Source organism: Procambarus clarkii, chromosome 87, assembly GCF_040958095.1.
Source record: "Procambarus clarkii isolate CNS0578487 chromosome 87, FALCON_Pclarkii_2.0, whole genome shotgun sequence".
NCBI classification, from domain to species: Eukaryota; Metazoa; Arthropoda; class Malacostraca; order Decapoda; family Cambaridae; genus Procambarus; species Procambarus clarkii.
In genome coordinates, this window is record NC_091236.1 from 10,184,257 (window position 1) to 10,189,937 (window position 5,681).

Below are 5,681 nucleotides of genomic sequence, written 5' to 3' on the forward strand. Positions count from 1 at the left end.
CAATCAGCAGCCAGAGAGCATTTGGTAAATCTTTAAAATCGAGTTCTCTGTTATAATTGGTATTTATTAGGTTTTGTTATTGTATTAAAACATTAAATTCCGTCTGGTTCGACTATAAAGATTTGGTTATTTGATAAAACTCTCAAATGTCGGCTTGTCAGGTCGCAGTAAGTCTGGCGGGAACTTCAAACTCCCCACCACATGGCTAACAAAATAATTCATATTGAACAGACTTGAACAAATCTTAGTTGACAAAAGGCATAATATGCGACTTTTTTTGTCGCCCTTGTCATCATATCCCAGCTCCTTGTCCTAAATGTCCTCTATACCAGCGCCTTGTCCGTGCATCCCAGCTCCTTGTTCTCACATCCCAACTCCTTGTCCTGAATATCCTCTATCTCAGCGCCTTGTCCTGAATGTCATATGTCCCAGCTCCTTATCTCCATATCCCTTCCAAGCACTATATAGTCATACTGGCTAAGCGCTTTCTCCTGATATAACTTGACTCTTTTCCCCCTTACATAAATGGCAGAAGTCTGGTATATATATATACTTCTGACACACATGTTCTCAGGTTGACAATGCCGACATGATTGGGCTCAGGGAAACACGAGGACGAGAAGAGGCAATGGAAGGGGAATTCGACTGATGGCTAGTATGATCTATCCCCATTCTGGCTGGGGGTGGCTAGTATGATCTATCCCCATTCTGGCTGGGGGTGGCTAGTATGCCTTTAGGTCGTGTCTCAGTGGCACGATTCTACCTCCCCATGACTGGGAAAAGGTCCATAAGTAATGTCCCTTTACCACAACTCCCACCTCAGACCCAGGACGAACTTGGATCAATGACATACCATATATTATGGTATGTCATATGTTATGGAATATATGTCCACCATATATTACGGGTATCATAATGGTGGACATATATGGGAGGTGCCTCGTACGAGTCAATTACCCCTCATGTAGTTTCTTTTATTCTATAGCTAATTTAATTCATAGTGCACCCCATACCCATCCAGTAGGCGGCAGTGGAACAGTTACAGAAGCAAAGATTACTATCATTACAACGTAATAATAGTATTACCATTATCGTCATTGTTAATTTTGTTACCTTTTAATGAGGCCGGCATGCCCCTGCACAGCTTAAGAGACACACAACGACCTCTGATAAACGGCACACCGTAAGAAACATTCATCTGGTCCATTAAGGTTGAAGATATTCACTTAACCAGATGATTGATAGTGCTTCACGCAGCTGTGGTAACGTTGTGTTGAGCGCGGGCGGGTCTGAGAGCCTCTGGGGCCGCGGCCACCAGCTGCCCTGCCTCTCACAATGGCGGTAAGAGGCATCGAATCCCCTTGAAATGAGTTCTTGTGTTGCGGTTCGCTGGAAGAGCGGCTTAGTGTGTTTCAGTCATGGTGGAAAGTCATGGGATGCATTTAGGGCTTGAAGGCCGTATTGGTTGTGGTGTGGACGCTGAGGGGGGGTCGATGCCCCATGGACGGGGGGCGAGCTCAAAGCGAGTCATTGTGCCGGCAGGTCTTGTGGTGTCCGTGGGATTCCTGGAATTGTGAGTCGATCTTTCAGACAGCCTGACTCGGCGCCGCTACCCTTCCCAAAAGCTTTTTCCACCTTCGCCACCTCCAATAACTCCCTCCCCCCCTCCCCACCTCCCATAACCCCCTCTCCACCTCCCATAACTCCCTCCACCTGCCCATCACATCCATTAACCCTGTTCCTCTTCCATTGTTGCAGTAATTATTTTTGTATGATCCAGAGAGTGAGCAAGGGATCTGAAGTACCGTGGTCTGCGACTCTACGTCCGGGGATCCCGGGTTCGATCCTCTGGCGGGACAGAAACGGTTGGGCACGTTTCCTTTCACTTAATGCACCGTTCACCCAGCAGTAAACAGGCACCCAGGAGTTAGGGAACTGTTGTGGGGTTGCATCCTGGGGGAAGGTCAGTAGTTCGACCTTTGGGAGCTCTCGATACGAGCCTAAAATATATATATATACAGGCTTCCCTGTCCCCCGACAAAATGAATTATTGTTTCTGCAGACATTTACCCATATCGACGGAGTTTTTTTTATTTCTGCCGAATATCTTGTGTATATTCTAGCTCATCAATCTTCTATCTCATTCAACCTTATGATTGAGCATTTTGTGCAGCGTCTCCCCACTACTGCCTCTCCAAGATGTCTTCCCTTCCCTGCCTCAATGAGGCAGGGAAGGGTAGACATGCCCTTCCCTGCCTCAATGAGGCAGGGAAGGGTAGACTTGCCCTTCCCTGCCTCAATGTTATGCTCCTATGTTGACATCCCTCTCATGCTGGACCTTTCCCGCTCAGTAGCCTCGTATCCCTTGCATGGCGCTCATTTAATGAAATCACAAATAGTTATTATTAGACTTGTTTCCTTATATCTTACCTGTGCACTCCTTCACCGAGGAGTGCACATACATCTTGATACACATGTCGCTCCTTCTTCAACGTCACACGAGTCAACTTCACAGGATTAAACATCGTAGGATTCAAACTCACAGGACTCAGCATCACTGGTTCGACGCCTCAAGTCGTTAAAGTATCCATGATTAACGGGTATGTCTAAGATATGTAAAGGAAGGTGGACTCCATGAAGACGCGACCATCACTGCTCTGTCTGTCGCTCCTATTAAACTGTTCTACCGGAACAGCTCACTGAAGGCGGGAAACTCCTACAAGACATCTTTGGCAGACGCGTGGCCACTACCGACACTAACCAAGTAAGGCTTATCAGTTTACTACAAGACCAAGCAGACTATTGCTGACGAAGAACTCTCCCGACACCCAGCGAAACGCCTTGAGACAAATGTTGTCTATTACACACAGAGATCACACTAACGTGATGCATCAAATGAACAAATCCACATTAAGGCAGTGTCTGGGATGCTCCCGGACGAAGGTTCGAATCCTCATCACGGCTCTTGTGGATTTGTTCAAATGTTGTCTATGTCTTACATGCCCACATGGAGACTGTTAGCCCCAACGATCTCAATATAAAGGCAAGACTATAACATCTCTTTCAAGGTACTCAGGTACTCATATATAGCTAGGTGAACGGAGGTATTAGATGAAAAAAAGCGTGGTCAACCATTTCTCTCTCGCCCGGAAATCAAACTCGGGATCCCCGATTGTGAGTTGAGAACGAAGCCAAAATGGTGGCATTCCTGTTGGATGCCAAGATAGGCTTACCAACTTTCCCTGCTATCTTTGCCTTGAGGAGATCAGGGGTACCAAGGCGCGCTGCCATAGGCGGGAACTGGACCGAGTTCTCTGTGGGGACGAACAGTGTGAAGGAACCACTGGTGGACCACTGGAAGGTGCTCAAAGCCACCACTGCACATGTGTCACCTCTGCTAAACAATGTGTCACAGCTCCATATAAGGAGTCGGCAGCCTTCATGTACCTTCAAGACGTCTGGCCTAAGATGTCTGCAGTAAACCTTCAGTAAAGCTGAAGTCAAGCCAGCGTCCACGTCGGACCACAGATAAACAATATTAAGTTGTGTAAAACCCTGGTTTGTGTCTCGGAGAGGATCCAAGATCCTCAGCTGCAGGATCCAAGCATTAGAACTTCTGGTTTCGACTCTTGTGACCATGTCGTAGCTCAGTCGATTAAGGCAGCGTCTGGGATACTCTCGGACGTAGGTTCGAATCCTCATCACGGCCCTTGTGGATTTGTTCACTTGATAAATAAGATCCTTCAGTGCTAATAATTTCCAAAGAACCTCGCTAGGAAGGAGAAAGTAGCTTGGAACAGCTTCGTGAAGCGCTTCAGGACCATCTGGGCAATCACATAAACTGGCGAAGATCTACGCCACAATGGGCTGCAAAATGTCCATCAAAGTCCATATCCTTGATGCACATCTTAATAAATCCAAGAGGAACATAACAGCGTACTCCAAGGAGCAAGGCGAGCGTGTCCACGAGGATATACTGGACTGTGGAACCTGCTGCCAAGGATAGTATAACTAGATCATCACCGTTAAGGGGGCGGATTTATGAAAGGGATGGGCAGTATAATCGCGAATCTCAGAAAACTGATTGTTCTTAAATCTTTTGGGGTAACTTATGTAGAATTTTAGCACAAATACACATGTTAATTTTTAACCACATGTGTATTTCATCTATCATCATGCTATCATGCAAGAGGAGCTACACATCTATGGATCATCCAATAAAATCAGCAGACTTCTAGATGTTACTGCTGCTCGGCTTAGACTCGGTTACAAGTATCTCTGGGAATTCTCATTATCTGCTGATGTAGACCTGACCAAATGTAAACTGTGTCAACAAAATTATTCGCACACTCTCCGTCACTATGTGATGGAGTGCGAAAAGATACGTGAATTTAGAGACAATTCTATAACCAATGTTCCAAAGATGTGTAAATATTTCATTCAAAATGATCTGCTACCAGAAATTGTAGCCAAATATCCCCAGTTTGCTAACTGTAGGTAGTAACTAAGTGATTGTAACCTATCCACCGCTGCCCACTGGATGGGGGGCGGTGTGCAGGACAAACATATCAATTGTGACACTAGCTCTCCACATATGTCAGTTGCTTAGAAACTGTACTTGTGGTCGATTTCGAACCCATTGCTGATGTGACACTTATATTGAATTTTGTAACTAGCTCATCAAGACTGTAACTTGCTTAGCTAAATGAATTGTGGGGTTCAGTCCCTGAGCCCATTATGTGCCTCTGTAACCCTTTCCACTACCGCCCACAGGATGGGTATGGGGTGCATAATAAATGAACTAAATTAAAACTGCTGTTTCTCTGATTTAATGTGAACGAAAAGACGAAAAGTTAAATTTTTTCACTCAGAAATCAAAATAGCGTTAAATGAACAAATCCTCAAATCCTTGTGAATTTATTTGCTCATTTGATTCATCACGCTATTGTGATTTCTGTGTGTAATGAAGTGCGTGTGAAGAGGTAGAATAGATTATTGACAACCTCGGGTGCACGGGGGGGGGGGAGTTGTGTAAAAACCTGATTTGTGTCTCGGAGAGGCTGCAGGATCCGTGGTAGGTCAAGCTGACTTCCCGGTTGCAATTCTTTTGACCATGTCGTTGCTCAGTCGATTAAGGCGCATCTGGGGATCCTCTCGGATGTAGGTTCGAACCCTCGTCACGGCCCTTGTGGATTTGTTCATTAAATTCCTCTCGGATGTAGGTTCGAACCCTCGTCACGGCCCTTGTGGATTTGTTCATTAATTTTTCTCATTGTAAACAGGTAAATTTCAACCTATAACTACCCTGGTCACAAAAAAAAGATTGAAGACCTAAAATAGCCATTTCCTGTATCTTTTAATAATCAATAATTGACTGTGTCGGGGGACAGGCAGCCTGTGTATATATAGATGTTAGGCTTATAGCGAGGTCTCTTCCCCTGAGGTTGAATTACTGACCCTCCCCCCCCCCCCCCCCAGGATGCAACCCCACAACAGTCTCCTCAACACCTACTTACTGTTAGGTGAACAGAGGCATTAGGTGATAGGAAATGCGCCCATACATATCTGTTCTGCCTGGGATTCGAACCCGGAATTCTCGATTGTGAGTCGAGAATGAACCCGCCTGCACTACCGGGACGCTATACACCTACTCTATAGGTTTATATATAGTCTATAAACAT